General features: G+C 37.9%; 1 protein-coding gene across 2 annotated transcripts in view; it reads right to left on the bottom strand.

Annotated features, from left to right (window-relative positions):
* Nucleotides 1–8620: 8620 nt before the first annotated feature.
* NAP1L3 (nucleosome assembly protein 1 like 3) overlaps nucleotides 8621–19968 on the bottom strand; it is a 116501-nt gene continuing 105153 nt past the window's right edge. Inside the window, exons 3-4 of one of the 2 annotated variants that reach the window (XM_082447419.1) lie at nucleotides 17911–18120; nucleotides 8621–17026 (exon numbers count right to left, since the gene is read on the bottom strand). The gene's annotated coding sequence lies outside the window, so the exon portion shown is untranslated. Of the gene's footprint in view, nucleotides 18121–19968 lie in introns of both variants that reach the window. The other variant, XM_082447418.1, reaches the window with a different exon arrangement.

The following is a 19968-nucleotide window of genomic DNA, read 5'->3' on the forward strand; positions in this document are numbered from 1 at the left end:
TGAGCCCGTGTGCCACAACTACTGAAGCCCACATGCCTAGAGCCCATGCTCTGCAACAGGAGAAGCCACCGCAATGAGAAGCCTGCATACCACAACGAAGAGTGGCCTCCGCTTGCCACAACTAGAGAGAGCCTGTGCACAGCAATGGAGATCCAATGCAGCCAAAAACTAAAATAAATAAATAAATATATTTTTTTTAAAGTAAAAAAAGATTATTTAAAAAAAGTGAATGTACCTATAGCCAAAACAATCCTGACAAAGAACAAACTGGAGTACTCACACTTCACAGTTTCAAAACTTACTACAAAGCTACAGTAACCAAAACACTGTGGTGCTGGCATAGGATAGACAGATCAATGTAACAGAATTGAGTCCACAAATAAATCTATATATCTATGATCACTCGATATTCAGTGAGGGTGCCAAGACCATTCAATGGGAGAATGAACAGTCCTTTTAACAAATGGTGCTCGGACAATTGGATATCTTGTGCAAAGGAATAACATTAGACCCCTATCTCACACCATGCACAAATGTTAACTCAAAGTGGATCAGGGACCTACACGTATGAGGTAAAACTATAAAATTCCTAGAAGGAAACAAGGGAATAAATCTTCATGACCTTGGGTTATGCAATGATTTTATTACACCAAAAAGTTTAAGTGACAAAAGAAAAATTAGATAACGGACTTCATAAAATCTAAAACCTTTTGTGCTTCAAAAGACATCATCAGGAATATGAAAAGACAACCCACAAAATGGGAGAAAATATTTGCAAATCATATTACTAATAAGTATCCAGAACATGTATTTAATAATAAAAAGGCAATAAAATAATAAAAAGACAAATAACCCAAGTAAAAAACGATCAAAGTATCTGAATAGGCATGTCTCCAAAAAAGGGCATAAAAATGGCCAATAAGCATGTGAAAAGATGCTCAACATCACTAGATAATAACAAGTGTTGGCAAAGATATAGAGAAATGGATCCCTCATATATTGCTGATGAGAGTGTAAAACGGTACATTTTGGGAAAATGTTTGGTACTTCATCAAAATGTTAAATGTACAGTTACCATATGACCCAGCAATCACACTCCTAGGTGTATACCCAAGAGATATGAAAACATATATACACTCACTTGTACAAGAATGTTCCTAGCAGCATTAATAATGGCCAAAAAGTGGAAATAATCCAAACGTCCATCAGTTGATAAATGAGTAAATAAAATGTGACATATCCATACAAAGGAATATTATTAATCTAAGAAGAAATGGAGTACTGATAACATGCTACAACATGGATTAGCCTTGAAAACATGCTAACTGAGAAAGAAGCTGGTGACAAAAACCACATATATTGGGTTGGCCAAAAAGTTCATTCGGTTTTAAGTAAAAATAAAAGACTTTTTTCATTTTCACCAAGAACTTTGTTGAACAATGTATTCACTAACCAAACGAACTTTTTGACAAACCCAATACAATTAACATTTTTACAAAATGTCAAGAATAGGTAATCCACAGAGGATGGGGGTTGGTGGATAACAGCTAAGGAGTATGGAGTTTATTTTGGTGTTAATGAAAACGTTATAAGGTTAAATTGTAGTAATAGTTCCACAATTCTGTTAATATACTAAAAAACACTGAACTTCACACTTTAAATGGGTGAATTTTATTGTATATGAAATACAGCTCAAAGCTGTGTAAAAAAAGAATAAAAATGAAAATACCTTAAAGTTTTCCTTACTTATTTTTGTTGGTCACATAATCTTTTTTTTTTTGTCTTTACAAACATAATTTTTTATTTGCTATGTGGAATAAAGACTGGGGAAGGGAGACACAAAAGTTAGAGACACCAGTTAAGAGGGTATTGTATTACAAGGGTACAAAATAATAGGAAAGGGCAATTACAGAGGTAATTAGGAGAGAAAGCCAATTCAGGAAATTGTATTCCTTTCTAATTGATAGACTTCCAAGAATTGGTTTTTTTTTTCTTAACATCTTTATTGGAGTAGAATTGCTTTACAATGTGTGAGTTTCTTCTGTATAACAAAGTGAATCAGCTATACGTATACATATATCCCCATATCTCCTCCTTCTTGTGTCTCCCTACCCCACCCCTCTAAGTGGTCACAAAACACCAACCTGACCTCCCTGTGCTATGCAGCTGCTTCCCACTAGCTACCTATTTTACACTTGAGAGTGTATATATGTCAATGCTACTCTCTCACTTCATCCCAGCTTACCCTTCCCCCTCCCCGTGTCCTCAAGTCAATTCTCTACATCTGCATCTTTATTCCTATCCTGCCCCAAGGTTCATCAGAACCATTTTTTTAAATTCCATATACATGTGTCAGCATATGGTATTTCTTTTTCTCTTTCTGACTTACTTCACTCTGTATGACAGTCTCTAGGTCCATCCACCTCATTACAAATAGATCAATTTCATTTTTTTATGGCTGAGTAATATTCCATTGTATATATGTGCCACTTCTTCTTTTTCCATTCATCTGTCGATGGACACTTAGGTTGCTTCCATGTCCTGGCTATTGCAGCTCAATATCAAAAAAACAAACAACCCAATCCAAAAATGGGCAGAAGACCTAAATAGACATTTCTCCAAAGAAGATATACAGATTGCCAACAAACACATGAAAGGATGTTCAACATCATTAATCATTAGAGAAATGCAAATCAAAACTACTCTGATGTATCACCTCACACCGGTCAGAATGGCCATCATCAAAAAATCTACAAACAATAAATGCTGGAGAGGGTGTGGAGAAAAGGGAACCCTCCTGCACTGTTGGTGGGAATGTAAATTGATACAGCCACTATGGAGAACAGTATGGAGGTTCCTTAAAAAACTGAAAATAGAACTACCATATGACCCAGCAATCCCACTACTGGGCAAATACCCTGAGAAAACCATAATTCAAAAAGAGACATGGGTCACATAATCTTTAAATAAATTAGACTTGAGCTCAATTTTTTAAAAAATCTCATATTGTCTGTCACATTTAATTGGCTTATCTTTTATCACAATAAAGCATAGTGTAAGTGAATACTAAGTGGCATGCTAATTTTGAGAGAAAATAAAAACTGGTTACACAGATGATAATACTTCATGTGTTGTACAAATTATGGAATACATCTTCAACTGAAGAAGTATATTTCAATTTATATTTGAATATAGTTGACTGAAAATGAAGAATACTTTGAAGTTGTCTTATATGACAAAGGATGCAGGTATACCCTTTGAAAATTACAGCCTTTAAAATTCTTAAAATTTTTCTTTTAGGAAGAGTTAGTTACCTATAGCCATGGTGTACCACAACCTAAATTAAGACAGCCTTAATAGCAGAAGTCCTCCTTCTCTTCTTCTTTCACTTCTTCCTCCTCCTTTCTTCATAATAACTGCCATTTATGGAGTATTTGCTATCTTCTTTAAAAACAACATCTCATTCTACAACTGCCCATGAGGTAGGTACTATTGTTATCACCATTTTACTAAGGAAGTGCCATTCACCTCATTGCCTAAATTCACACAGCTAATAAGTGATGAAATCTAGAATCAATCCCAGGCCAACTGACTTCAAAATCAATGTTTTTAGTCACTGCCTTTCCTGTATGGGGATGCAATGCATTTTGGCAAAGTTACCAGCTCTATTTTCATTACAAAGGTGTATAGTGAATATTTCATCCGTAGGAAGAGAATCTGATAAAAATCCATTCAAGTTCAATGACTTACATAGCTCCATAAAACCCTCTTGCTGTCTCCTATGTTTAGCTTTTTTGCTTGCCTTTTACTAATTTTGATTAATTTTTCACCTGCATGGAGACTCACTCCTTCCCTGGTCCAGCAAACCACATCCTTTCCTTTCCCATTTTGTACCTCAAAGAAACCGTCTCCAAAACGACTTAAACAGACCATCCCATTCTGCCAGATCTACTCTAAACCCAAGTATTTATCCACACTTTGCACTTATTAAATAGTATATTGGTTAGGAACATGGGCTCTGGCGCTCAATCACCTTGATTTGAATGTTGATTCTCACAGTCAATACCTCTGTAACCTTTGGGTGACTTTCTTAAAACTCTATCCCTTGGTTCTCTCATCTGTAAATTGAGTGTAACAGTAGTACCTACATCATTGGATTGGGTGTTGTGGTGATCAAATGAGTTATTTATGTAAAGCATGCAAAATGGTGCCTGGCATATTGTAAAAGCTCATTAGATTTTAGCTATTAACTTATTCAAAAGAGGTTCTTTGTTCGCCTATATTCTGGAACTTTCCATTCCCTTAGGCTTCTGTCCTTCAACCATTACAGGAACCATGCAGCCCAGTGTAAATGCAGCAGCAACTGAAGGAGAATGAAGGATCAGTCTTTCCTCCTGTGTTGAGAGAAGTACACTGGGAACATTCACTCACGCTTGATAAAGAAGACACTGACAAAAAAAAAAAAAGACACTGATGATAACCACAGAGATTTCCATTAAGCAAATGTGTTGTCCTGCAGCTGTTGCTCTGAAGATAAGAAATGCTGGATTCTTCAATAAGTACAGAGCATTAACTGGAAAATTTTTAAGATGATAGAAATGACTCCCTAACATTAAGACCATGAGACAACTGCTTCCCAAGTTTTCTTCTGACCCTTAACAATTTTCTGTGGTTGAGGTAATTGAACTTCACTTGATTCTAGCGTAAAATATATTTCAAAGAACCACCTACTCTCCCACGCCCGGAATACATTATCTAGTGTAGACTGATCATCCTTCCCATACTTTTGATAAATTCCCTACTCAGCAGAAATAATGTTAATGAAACATGAAGAGTCAATATTAATTAGAGTTAATGAAAAATTAAAACCCTTTTCTAATTACTATGTGTGTCTGACATTTTGCCCTCCCTGAAATATACAAGAAAACTAATTAATGAGTTTTATGCTGCACTTTCCTTTTACTACATTCTTGTAATGGGCTTAGCAAAGATTGTCAACAACTCCAAATCAAACATTTTCTTGAGGGCAGTTTTAAGCATGGAATTCCTACCCAGGATGCATCCATTCCCACCTGAGTAATGCCCACTGACAGGTGGGCACATGTGTGGTAGGATAGCTATGGCCTAGAAAGTCACTCAGTTTATATACTAGAGAGAAGTCTCTTCCTAGCTTTTGTACAATTATTGTCATCTTTTCCTCCATTCCACTTACAATCTGTAAGATAGAAACTAAACATATTACATAAAAATGTGTTTTTTTAATTGTTTGTCTAAAGAAATTTGAGGTATTTTGCTGAGTGAGGCAGAAGAGAAGAATGATTTTTCTCTAATTTTTTCTATTTTAAGTATAGAATGTGGATGCCAGCATGATTTCTGTGATGATTAGAGAATTCTACTTTAATTCCACTGAGGATACTATGATTAAGATATTAACCAACAGGTTAATGATTCTATTACCATAGATTTCTATTAGAAAGAGAGCTACAAATATATTCAGCTAATAATCTCAGGAACAATTCTCTAAATATAATCTAAACACATATTTCCTTTGGGCAGCTCTCAGTGACCATCTATCATGCTTATTTAGTGAACAAAAAAGCACACTTTAGCAACCAAGAAACAACTATCTTAACTTCTTTAATCTTAGTTGTTTTTATCATTTTATCTATTCTCTTCTTCCTTGTGCATATCTTACATTCATTTGTATTCTCATCTTCAATTTTTTTCTGACCTTTCGTTGTTGGTGTTGTTCACCTGCATTTATCCCTGACTTCTGCTAATCACGTTTCTATTTTTATATTCTAATCTTCCTGTTCTTCCTTAATGGTTTCTTGTGTCAAATAAAAACAAATCCAGACTTAGGTAAGATGAAACTTCTTCCAAAAAGACCTACTGCAATCGGGAGAACATACCAACCTCAGGATCTGCAAGTGTCTCAAAACCAAACAGAAAAAGGCTTTTCTCATGTAGGGAGGGATCATCAGAGCCAACAGAAACTTTTGAGGGGAAACTAGTCAAAGGAGTGAGTAAGCAGATAGCATGTTCACAGGGGTCTGAAAGAAAATGTTTCTCACTGTGGTTTGCCCACTTCAATTCTATGGATGTGTTGTGTATTAGTCAGGGTTCTCCAGGAAAACAAAACCAACAGGATGTGTATACATAAAAAGACAACTGCCTCATGATTGTAGAGGCTTGGTAACCCTAAAATCTTCAAGGTAGGCCAGGCAGGATGGAGACCCAGGGAAGAGTGGCAGTTTGAGTCCAAGTGCAATCTTCTGGCAAAATTCCTTCTTGTCATGGGAAGACCAGTCTTTGTTCTATTAAGGCTTCACTGATTGGATGAGGCTCAATTGCATTATGGAGGGTAATCTGCTTTATTCAGTCTACCAATTTAAATGTTAATCTCATCCAAAAACACCTTCACAGAAACATCCAGAATAACATTTAACCAAATATCTGGGTATCATTGCCCAGCCAAGTTGATGCATAAAATTAAGCATCACATGCTGTTAGGGGGGGATGTTTTACATTTTAGTGCTTGTTCAGACTTGGGGGAGCCAAAGTCCAAGAATCTACGGAGAAGAAAGAAACTCGATTAAAATTAAGTCAAAATAAAGCAGAGGGTAAGAAATACACAATTGTGAGCACTTGGTCACGTCTTTGCTTTCAAACTTCAGTTTCCTGGATATGTTTGTCAGATTCAACACAGAGTAAGTACTTGATAAGACCATATGTTTACTATCATAACTAACACTTCTAGCTTCATCTCCTAGCTTCATTGTAAATGATATAAGGGCACTGGAAGAGCTCACTGAAGAACTATTTTGAAGGGAAGGTAATTCAGTAGGTTAGGTAAAGAAATTAAAACAACGTAGATGTTTCAAAAATACAACTAACGTGAAAGGCTCGAAGAGTTTCAAAGATCCCATAAACTAGTAGTGATGTTAGATGACATATTTCATTAAGGATCAGGAATGCTTATACATTCAACAGTTATTATGTATTTACTATGGGATGGCACTGTGCAAAGCAATGGCAATTCACATAAGGTTGAACAAAATGGAGACTCTTCCCTGATATTGTAGAGGTTACAGTAATAGTAGGAAGAGAGACACATGAGTGTATCATACAACTCCATGTCACTCGAGTGTCACCAAAAAAACGAATTGCTTACTTTCAGGTATATATGTGTAAGCATGCATGTAAAGGTATACTATGTATATAATATATATGCCAATAAGTGTTTTATCTTTTAAGTCAATCAAATTAATAATATGGGGGAGCTTCAAGATGGCGGAAGAGTAAGACGTGGAGATCACATTCCTCCCAACAAATACATCAGAAATAAATCTACATGTGGAACAACTCTTACAGAACACCTACTGAACACTGGCAGGATACCTCAGACCTCCCAAAAGGCAAGAAACTCCCCACATAGCTGGGTAGGGCAAACAAAAAAAAAAGAAAAAACAGAGACAAAAGAATAGGGACATGACCTGCACCAGTGGGAGGGAGCTGTGAAGGAGGAAAAGTCTCCACACACTAGGAAGCCCCTTCGTGGGCAGAGACTGTGGGTGGCGGAGGGGGGAAGCTTTGGAGCCACGGAGGAGAGCGCAGCAACAGGGGTGCGGAGGGCAAAGTGGAGAGATTCCCGTACAGTGAATTGGTGCCAACCAGCACTCACCAGCCCGAGAGGCTTGTCTGCTCACCCACTGGGATGGGTGGGGGCTGGGAGCTGAGGCTCGGGCTTCGGAGGTCGGATCCCAGGGAGAGGACTGGGGTTGGCTGCGTGAACACAGCCTGAAGGGGGCTAGTGCGCCACAGCTAGCTGGGAGGGAGTCCAGGAAAAAGTCTGGAGCTGCCGAAGAGGCAAGAGAATTTTCCTTGCCTCTTTTTTTCCTGGTGAGCAAGGAGAGGGGATTAAGAGCACCGCTTAAAGGAGCTCCACAGATGGGTGTGAGCTGCGGTTATCAGTGTGGACCCCAGAGACGGGCATGAGATGCTAAGGCAGCTGCTGCAGCCACCAAGAAGCCTGTGTGCAAGCACAGGTCACTATCCACACCTCCCCTCCCGGGAGCCTGTGCAGCCCGCCACAGCAAGGGTCCCGTGATCCAGGGACAACTTCCCCAGGAGAACACACGGCATGCCTCAGGCTGGTGCAACGCCACGCTGACCTCTGCAGCCGCAGGCTTGCCCTGAACTCCGTACCCGCCTTCCCACCGGCCTGAGTGAGCCAGAGCCCCCGAAGCAGCTGCTCCTTTAACCGCGTCCTGTCTGAGTGAAGAACAGATACCCTCAGGCGACCTACGCGCAGAGGCAGGGCCAAGTCCAGGGCTGAACCCCAGGAGCTGTGCAAACAAAGATGAGAAAGGGAAATTTCTCCCAGCAGCCTCAGGAGCTGTGGATTAAATCTCCAAAATCAACTTGATGTACCCTGCATCTTGGAATACCTGAATAGACAATGAATCATCCCAAATTGAGGAGGTGGACGTTGGGAGCAACGATTTATATATTCTGTTCCCTTTTTCTCTCTTTGTGAGTATGTATGTGTATGCTTCTGTGTGTGATTTTGTCTGTATAGCTTTGCTTTTACCATTTGTCCTAGGGTTCTGTCTGTCCGTTTTTGTTTTTTTTTAGTATAGTTTTTAGCACTTGTTATCACTGGTGGATTTGTTTTTTGGTTTGGTTGCTCTCTTCTTTCTTTCTTTTTTTTTTATTACTTAAAAATTTTTTTAATAATTAGTTTTTATTTTCATAACTTTATTTCATTCTATTTTGCTTTCTTTTATTTTACTTTATTTTATCTTCTTCTTTCGCTCTTTCTTTCTTTTCTCCATTTATTCTGAGCAATGTGGATGACAGGCTCTTGGTGCTCCAGCCAGGGGTCAGGGCTATGCTGCTGAGATGGGAGAGCCAAGTTCAGGACTCTGCTACACAAGACACCCCCCAGCTCCACGTAATATCAAATGGCGAAAATCTCCCAGAGATCTCCATCTCAACACCAAGATCTAGCTCCACGCCACGACCAGCAAGCTACGGCGCTGGACACCCTATGCCAAACAACTAGCAAGACAGGAATACAACCCCCTTCATTAGGAGAGTGGCTGCCTAAAATTATAATAAGGCCAGAGACACCCCAAAACACACCAAGAGACGTGGACCTGCCCACCAGAAAGACAAGATCCAGCCTCATCCACCAGAACACAGGCACTAGTACCCTCCACCAGGAAGCCTACACAACCCACTGAACCAACCTTAGCCACTGGGGACAAACACCAAAAACAACAGGAACTAGGAACCTGCAGCCTCCGAAAAGGAGACCCCAAACACAGTAAGTTAAGCAAAATGAGAAGACAGAAATACACACAGCAGATGAAGGAACAAGGCAAAAACCCACCAGACCTAACAAATGAAGAAGAAATAGGCAGTGTACCTGAAAAAGTATTCAGAATAATCATAGTAAAGATGATCCAAAATCTTAGAAATAGAATGGAGAAAATACAAGAAACATTTAACCAGGACCTAGAAGAGCTAAAGAGCAAACAAACAGTGATGAACAACACAATAAATGAAATTAAAAATTCTCTAGAAGGAATCAATAGCAGAATAACTGAGGCAGAAGAACGGATAAGTGACCTGGAAGATAAACTAGTAGAAATAACTACTGCAGAGCAGAATAAAGAAACAACAATGAAAAGAATTGAGGACAGTCTCAGAGACTTCTGGGACCACATTAAACACACCAGCATTAGAATTATAGGGGTCCGAGAAGAAGAAGAGAAAAAGAAAGGGACTGAGAAAATATTTGAAGAGACTATAGTTGAAAACGTCCCTAATATAGGAAAGGAAATAGTTAATCAAGTCCAGGAAGCACAGAGAGTTCCATACAGGATAAATCCAAGGAGAAACACGCCAAGACACATATTAATCAAACTACCAAAAATTAAATACAAAGAAAAAATATTAAAAGCAACAAGGGAAAAACAAAAAATAACACACAAGGGAATCACCATGAGGTTAACAGCTGATCTTTCAGCAGAAACTCTGCAAGCCAGAAGGGAGTGGCAGGACATATTTAAAGTGATGAATGAGAAAAACCTACAACCAAGATTACTCTACCCAGCAAGGATCTCATTCAGATTTGACAGAGAAATTAAAACCTTTACAGACAAGCAAAAGCTAAGAGAATTCAGCACCACCAAACCATCTCTAAAACAAACGCAAAAGGACTTCTCTACGCAGGAAACAGAGGAGAATGAAAAGACCTACAATAAAAAACCAAAACAATTAAGAAAATGGTAATACGAACATACATATCGATAATTACCTTTAATGAAATGGATTAAATGCTCCAACCAAAACACACAGACTGGCTGAATGGATACAAAACCAAGACCTGTATATATGCTGTCTACAAGAGACCTACTTCAGACTTAGGGACACATACAGACTGAAAGTGAGGGGATCGAAAAAGATATTCCATGCAAATGGAAATCAAAAGAAAGTTGCAGTAGCAATTCTCATATCAGACAAAATAGACTTTAAAACAAACACTATTACAAGAGACAAAGAAGGACACTACATAATGATCAAGGGATGAATCCAAGAAGAAGTTATAACTATTGTAAATATTTATGCACCCAACATAGGGGCACCTGAATACATAAGGCGAATACTAACAGCCATTAAATGGGAAATCGATAGTAACACAATCATAGTAGGGAACTTTAACACCCCACTTTTACCAATGCACAGATCATCCAAAATGAAAATAAATAAGGAAACACAATCTTTAAATGATATAATAAACAAGATGGACTTAATTGATATTTATAGGATATTCCATCCAAAAACAACAGAATACACATTCTTCTCAAGTGCTCATGGAACATTCTCCAGGATAGATCATATCTTGGGTCACAAATAAAGCCTTCGTAAATTTAAGAAAATTGAAATGGTATCAAGGATCTTTTCTGACCACAATACTATGAGAGTAGATATCAATTACAGGAAAAAATCTGTAAAAAATACAAACAAATGGAGACTAAACAATACACTACTTAATAACCAAGAGATCACTGAAGAAATCAAAGAGGAAATCAAAAAATACCTAGAAACAAATGACAATGAAAACATGACGACCCAAATACTTTGGGATGCAGCAAAAGCAGTTCTAACAGGGAAATTTAGAGCAATACAAACCTACCTTAAGAAACAAGAAACATCTCAAATAAACAACCTAAACTTACACCTAAAGCAATTAGAGAAAGAAGAACAAAAAAACCCCAAAGTTAGCAGAAGGAAAGAAATCATAAAGATCATATCAGAAATAAATGAAAAAGAAATGAAGGAAACAATAGCAAAGATCAATAAAACAAAAAGCTGGCTCTTTGAGAAGATAAACAAAATTGATAAACCATTAGCCAGCCTCATCAAGAAAAAAAGGGAGAAGACTCAAACCAATAGAATTAGAAATGAAAAAGGAGAAGTAACAACTGATACTTCAAAAATACAAAGGATCATGAGAGATTACTACAAGCAATACTATGCCAATAACATGGACAACCTGGAAGAAGTGGACAAATTCTTAGAAATGAACAACCTTCCGAGACGGAACCAGGAAGAAATAGAAAATATGAACAGACCAATCACAAGCACTGAAATGGAAACTGTGATTTAAAATCTTCCAACAAACAAAAGGCTAGGACCAGAGGGCTTCACAGGCGAATTCTATCAAATATTTAGAGAAGAGCTAACACCTATCCCTCTCAAACTTTTCCAAAATATACCAGAGGGAGGAACACTCCCAAACTCATTCTACGAGGCCACTATCACCCTGATACCAAAACCAGACAAAGATGCCACAAACAAAGAAAACCAGAAGCCAATATCACTGATGAACATAGATGGAAAAATCCTCAACAAAATACCAGCAAACAGAATCCAACAGCACATTAAAAGGATCATCCTCCATGATCAAGTGGGGTTTATCCCAGGAATGCAAGGATTCTTCAATATACGAAAATCAATCAATGTGGTACACCATATTAACAAATTGAAGGAGAAAAACCACATAATCATCTCAATAGATGCAGAGAAAGATTTCGACAAAACTCAACACCCATTTATGATAAAAACCCTCCAGAAATTAGGCATAGAGGGAACCTACCTCAACATAATAAAGGCCATATATGACAAACCCACAGCCAACATCATCTTCCATGGTGAAAAACTGAAACCATTTCCACTAAGATCAGGAACAAGACAAGGTTGCCCACTCTCACCACTATTATTCAACATAGTTTTGGAAGTTTTAGCCACAGCAATCAGAGAAGAAAAAGAAATAAAAGGAATCCAAATCGGAAAAGAAGTAAAGCTGTCACTGTTTGCAGATGACATGATACTGTACATAGAGAATCCTAAAGATGCTACCAAAAAACTACTAGAGCTAATCAATGAATTTGGTAAAGTAGCAGGATACAAAATTAATGCACAGAAATCTCTTGCATTCCTATACACTAATGATGAAATATCTCAAAGTGAAATTAAGAAAACACTCCCATTTACCACTGCAACAAAAATAATAAAATATCTAGGAATAAACCTACCTAAGGAGACAAAAGCCCTGTATGCAGAAAATTATAAGACACTGATGAAAGAAATTAAAGATGATACAAATAGATGGAGAGATATACCATGTTCTTGGATTGGAAGAATCAACATTGGGAAAATGACTCTACTACCCAAAGCAATCTACAGATTCAAAGCAATCCCTATCAAACTACCAATGGTATTTTTCACAAAACTAGAACAAAAAAAATTCACAATTTGTATGGAAACACAAAAGACCCCAGATAGCCAAAGCAATCTTGAGAAAGAAAAACAGAGCTGGAGGAATCAGGCTCCCTGACTTCACAGTATACTACAAATCTACAGTAATCAAGACAGTATGGTACTGGCAAAAAACAGAAATATAGATCAATGGAACAGGATAGAAAGCCCAGAGGTAAACCCACACACATATGGTCACCTTGTCTTTGATAAAGGAGGCAAGAATATACAGTGGAGAATACACAGCCTCTTCAATAAGTGCTGCTGGGAAAACTGGACAGCTACATGTAAAAGAATGAAACTAGAACACTCCCTAACACCATACACAAAAATAAACTGAAAATGGATTAAAGGCCTAAAGGTAAGGCCAGACACTATCAAACTCTTAGAGGAAAACATAGGCAGAACACTCTATGACATAAATCACAGCAAGGTCCTTTTTGACCCACCTCCTAGAGAAATGGAAATAAAAACAAAAATAAACAAGTGGGACCTAATGAAACTTCAAAGCTTTTGCACAGCAAAGGAAACCATAAACAGGACGTAAAGACAACCCTCAGAATGGGAGAAAATATTTGCAAATGAAGCAACTGACAAAGGATTAATCTCCAAAACATACAAGCAACTCATGCAGCTCAATATCAAAAAAACAAACAACACAATCCAAAAATGGGCAGAAGACCTAAATAGACATTTCTCCAAAGAAGATATACAGATTGCCAACAAACACATGAAAGAATGCTCAACGTCATTAATCATTAGAGAAATGCAAATCAAAACTACAATGAGATATCACCTCACACCAGTCAGAATGGCCATCATCAAAAAATCTACAAACAATAAATGCTGGAGAGGGTGTGCAGAAAAGGGAACCCTCTTGCACTGTTGGTGGGAATGTAAATTGATACAGCCACTATGGAGAACAGTATAGAGGTTCCTTAAAAAACTAAAAATAGAACTACCATATGACCCAGCAATCCCACTACTGGGCATATACCCTGAGAAAACCATAATTCAAAAAGAGTCATGTACCAAAATGTTCACTGCAGCTCTATTTACAATAGTCAGGACATAGAAGCAACCAAAGTGTCCATTGACAGATGAATGGATAAAGAAGATGTGGCACATATATACAATGGAATATTACTCATCCATAAAAAGAAACGACATTGAGTTATTTGTAGTGAGGCGGATGGATATAGAGTCTGTCATACAGAGTGAAGTAAGTCAGAAAGAGAAAAACAAATACCGTATGCTAACACATATATATATGGAATCTAAAAAAAAAAAAATGGTCATGAAGAACCTAGGGGCAAGAAGGGAGTAAAGACACAGACCTACTAGAGAATGGACTTGAGGATACGGGGAGTGGGAAGGGTAAGCTGGGACAAAGTTAGAGAGTGGCAAGGACATATATACACTACCAAACGTAAAATAGATAGCTAGTGGGAAGCAGCCACATAGCACAGGGAGATCAGCTTGGGGTTTTGTGACCACCTAGAGGGGTGGGATGGGGAGGGTGGGAGGGAGGGAGATGCAAGAGGGAAGAGATATGGGGACATATGTATACGTATAACTGATTCACTTTGTTATAAAGCAGAAACTAACACATCATTGTAAAGCAGTTATACTCCAATAAAGATGTTTTAAAAAAAAAGTATTAATATGAACTCTAGCTTTGAATTATAAAACTGTTCATAAGGCTGGAAAGGAAAAAAAACTTATTTTTTCTTGTAATTATATGATCTTTCATATCTTTCATACAGAATTGTCCCTTTGCCTAGAATACTTCTTATCCCACTTATGTTCACACGGCCAAATCCTACTCATCTTTCAAGATACAATTCAAATGTCACTTTCTCTGTGACGATTTCCTTTATCTCTGGCTCAAGCTGTTAACTGTTCCTTAATCTGTTCCCATAGCACTTTGCAAACAGGTTTTTATTTCTTTCCGTTTTAGGTTGAAAGTATTTGTTTACTCATATCTCTCCCACCAAACTATTAGCTACTTGAGAATAGCCACCGTGTCTTTCTGAGCTTTGCAAATTAGAGCTTAGCACAGCGTCTGCTGATACACAAGAAGTGTACTGAGTGAAAGAATGAATAAATAAATGAATCTTCATGTCATACAATTGAATGGTATGTTGCTTGGATGGATGATGTGTTTATCAGTCAAAATCACCTGGATTATGTTGTAGGTACAGGTTTAAAACAACAGAGGTTTATTTATACCTCACACTGATCTACAGGGAAGATCTTTTCATCATAATCACTCAAGAGTTTACAGAGCAGCCAATGTCACGAATTTTGCTGGTTACCATGCCAGAAAAAAAACCAGCAATACTTAAAGGGTTTCACACAAAAATTAAATGTTGGGATCGGAAAGGAGACTTGCTATATGTCCACTTACAATCCTCTGGCAAAGCTGGTCTTCAGGCCACACCCAATCACAAAGAAGCCAAGAAAATGACAATCTTACCATTTGCCTGGAAGAAAAGAGCCAGTAAGCAGCACTAATGACTGCTGCACTTGACAAGCAGCAACAAATATGTTTCTTGAATTCAGAAAGTCATCTTATGCATCAGCAGAAAACATATGTTTCAAAGTCATAAGGGCAATTCTAGGGGGGGAATTGATCTTGGGACACTATTCAAATTCAATCTAAAAGCCCTGTCTTTTCTATAGCACTGTGAAATAATATCTTAATATTCTCTAATGTTCATTATTATCCTTTTAAAAATCTCATGCTTTTTATTCCAGTTCATGTCAATATTTTGGCCAATAATTTGCTAGAATTTTCAACTGTAGTCTAAAGATTCTAAAAATATTGTTATGGGAATATCACGAGGCAAGGGTAAAACACTAATGTTATAATTTGACATTGCTCTAAGAAGTAGTTAACCTATTCCCCTTTTCATCAGACACTCATTTTAATTGATATAAATTAATTTTTTAGGGCCTGATTTCACCAAGCTGTGCTGGAATCTGACCTATTTAAACAGGCTTTGTATATAGAACTGTTAACCAGGTTAGAGAAGGGTAGTAGACAAGATCATAGAAACCAAATCCAGAGAGCACAATTTCTATATCTTCCCCCAAATAGCGGTACCACATACAGTATGGTACAAATAATTTTACAAAATAATTTTATAAATACGGTAATAGCAATAGGCAGTGTGACACAGGGGGAAGAGGCCTAGTCTTGGATCTAGAAGATCTGATTTTCTCAGCCCCTCTTATTTTAAGCTGTATAATTTGGAAACCTTCTCAAACTTTTCAAAGCCTCAGTTTTATGTGAAATGAGGACACTAATATTCTATCTGACTCCTAGGGCTCTTTAAAGACTCGTTTGAGACAATATATATGAAGGACCTGTAAAACATAAATGTCATATTCTTATTAGTACTTATATAACAGCATCCATCAAAAAACACTTAGGACACAAGATATTAGGTTCCATAACTCTCATCAATATTTTAAGAAAGAAGAATGGAGGGAGGAGACAAGATGGTGGAGTAGAAGGACTTGAGCTCACCTCCTCTCACAAAAACGCCAAAATCACAATTAACTGCTGAACAACAATTGACAAAAAATACTGGAACCTACCAAAAAAGATATTCTACATCCAAAGACAAAGAAGAAGCCACAACAACAAGGTAAAAGGGGCACTTCTGTGATATAATCAAATCCCATACCTGCCAGGTGAGCGACCCACAAACTGGAAAATAATTATATCACAGACGTTCTCCCACACGAGTGAGAGTTCTGAGGCCCACATCATGCTCCACAGTCTGGGGTCTGGCATCGGAGGAGGAGCGCCTATAGCATTTGGCTCTGAAGGTCAGTGGGGCTTGAGAGCAGGAGTTCCACAGGATGTGGGGAAACAGAGACTCTACTCTTGGAGTACACACACAAGGTTTCACATGCACTGGGACCCAGGGTAAAGCAGTGACTCCATAGGAGCCTGGGCAGACCTACCTGCGTGTCTTGGAGGGTCTCCTGGGGAGGCGGGGGTCAGCTGTGGCTCACTGTGGGGGCAAGGACACTGGTAGCTGAGATCCTTGGGAATATTCATCAGTGTGAGTTCTCACAGAGGTCGTCATTTTGGCACTGAGGCCTGGCCCCACTCAACAGCCTGCAGGCTCCAGTGCTGGAATGCCTCAGGCCAAAGAACCAACAGGGTGGGAACACAACCCTATGCATCAACAGACAGGGTGGCTAAAGTCATACTGAGCTCAACAGCCACCTATAAACACACTCCTGAACACGGCCCTGCCCACCAGAGGGACAAGACCCAGCTCCACATACCAGTGGGCAGGACACAGTTCCTCCCCACCGGGAAGCCTGTGCAAGCCCCTGGACCAACCTCATCCACCAGGGGGCAGACACCAGAAGCAAGAGGAACTACAATCCTGCAGAATGCAGAACGGAGAATACAAACAGAAATTTAGAAAAAATGAGAAGGCAGAAAAATATATTCCAGACAAAGGAAGAAGATAAAACCCCAGAAGAACAACTAAGTGAAGTGGAGATAGGCAACCTGCTTGGAAAATAATACAGAATAATGATAGTAAGGATGACCCAAGATCTCAGGAAAAGGATGAAGGTACAGATTTTGAAGATACAAGAAATGTTTAACAAAGAGCTACAAGATTTAATGCATGAACAAACAGAGATAAGCAATACGAAAATTGAAATGAAAAATACACTGGAAAGAATCAACAGCAGAAAAAATGAGGCAGAAGAACGAATACGTGAGCTGGAAGACAGATTGGTGGAAATAACTGCCACAGAACAGATAAAGAAAAAAGAAGGAAAAGAAAAGAGGACAGTCTAAGAGACCTCTGGTACATTAAACACACCAACATTTGCATTATAGGGGTCCCAGGGACATGGGAAAGCTCACTGGTAAAGGCAAACATACAGTAAAGGTAGGAAATCATCCACACACAAATATGAAATCAAACCCAGTAATCATGAAAGGAGGAAAGTACAAATGCAGGATATTGGAAATGCATTCGAAATTAAGAGACCAGCAACTTAAAACAATCTTGTACAGTATGTCCCCTATATACGAACCTTCAAGTTGCAAACTTTCAAAGATGCAAATGTGTGTTCATATGCCCAATCACGTAAGGCGTGAGTGAAATTGCAGCTTGCCCTCTGTCTCCTATTGCTGACGATCCTTCAGCTTTACCATCTCCTACCTCCTCTCTTGCCACTTTTATTCAACATAGTATTGGAAATGCTAGCCATGGCAATCAGAGAAGACAAAGAAATAAAAGGCATCTAAATTGGAAAAGAAGTAAAACTGTCACTGTTTGCAGATGAGATGATACTATACATAGGAAATCCTAAAGATGTTACCAGAAAACTACTAGAGCTCATCAATGAATTCGGTAAGGTTGCAGGATAAAAAATTAATACACAGAAATCTGTTGCATTTCTATACACCAACAATGAAAGATCAGAAAGAGAAATTAAGGAAACAATCCCATTTACCATTGCATCAAAAAGAATAAAATACCTAGGAATAAACCTACCTAAGGAGGCAAAACATGTGTACTCTGAAAACTATAAGATGCTGATGAAAGAAACTGAAGGTGACACAAACAGATGAAAAGATATACCATACTCTAGATTGGAATAATCAATATTGTCAACATGACTATACTACCCAAGGCAATCTACAGATTCAATGCAATCTCTATCAAATTACCAATGGCATTTTTCACAGATCTAGAACAAAAATTTTTTTAATTTGTATGGAAACACAAAGGACCCTGAATAAGCAAAGCAATCTTGAGAAAGAAAAACAGAGCTGGAGGACTCTGACTTCAGCCTCCCTGACTTTAAGCTATACTACAAAGCTAAAGTAATTAAAACAGTATGATACTGGCACAAAAACAGAAATATAGATCAATGGAATATGACAGAAAGCCCAGAAATAAAACCATGCACCTATGGTCAATTTATCTATGACAAAGGAGGCAAGAATACACAACGGAGAAAAGACAGTCTCTTCAATGAGTGGTGCTGGGGAAACTGGACTGCTACATGTAAAATAATGAAATTACAACATTCTCTAACACCATACACAAAAATAAACTCAAAGTGGATTAAAGACCTAAATGTAAGACTGGATACTATAAAACTCTTAGAGGAAAACAAAGGCAGAACACTCTTTGACATAAATCACAGCAGTATCATTTTGGTTCCACCTCCTAGAGTAATGAAAATAAAAACAAAAAATAAACAAATGAGACCTAATTAAACTTAAAAGCTTTTGCACAGAAAAGCTAACAATAAACAAAACCCAAAGACAACCCACAGAATGGGAAAAATATTTGCAAAGAAAGTGACCAACAAGGTATTAACCTCCAAAATATAACAACAGCTCATGCAGTTCTACATAAAAAAAAAAAACCCAATCAAAAAACGGGCAGAAGATCCAAAAAGACATTTCTCCAAAGAAGACATACAGATGGCCAAAAAGCACATGAAAAAATGCTCAACATTGCTAATTTTTAGAGAAATGCAAATTAAAACTACAATAAGGTATCACCTCACCCCAGTCAGAACGCCCATCATCAAAAACTCTACAAACAATAAATGCTGGAGAGGGTGTGGAGAAAAGGGAACCCTACTACACTGTTGGTGGGAATGTAAATTGGTAAAACCACTATGGAGAACAATATGGAAGTTCCTTAAAATACTTAAAATAGAACTACCATATGATTCAGCAATCCCACTCCTGTGTACCTATGCAGAGAAAACCATAATTCGAAAAGATACATGCACCCCAATGTTCACTGCAGCACTATTTACAATAGCCAAGACATGGAAGGAACCTAAATTACCATCAACAGAGGAATGGATACAGAAGATGTGGTACATATATACAATGGAATATTACTCAGCCATTAAAAAGAATGAAATAATACCATTTGAAACAACATGGATGGACCTAGAGGAATCTAAAAAGCTGATACAAATGAACTGGTTTACGAAACAGAAACAAACTCACAGACTGCGAAAACGAGCTTATGGTTACCAAAGGGGAAAGGTGGGGGATAATTTAGGAGTTTGGGATTATCATATACACACTACTATATATAAATAGATAATCAACAAGGA

Source organism: Balaenoptera physalus, assembly GCF_965194825.1.
Source record: "Balaenoptera physalus genome assembly, chromosome: X".
Classification (NCBI taxonomy): domain Eukaryota; kingdom Metazoa; phylum Chordata; class Mammalia; order Artiodactyla; family Balaenopteridae; genus Balaenoptera; species Balaenoptera physalus.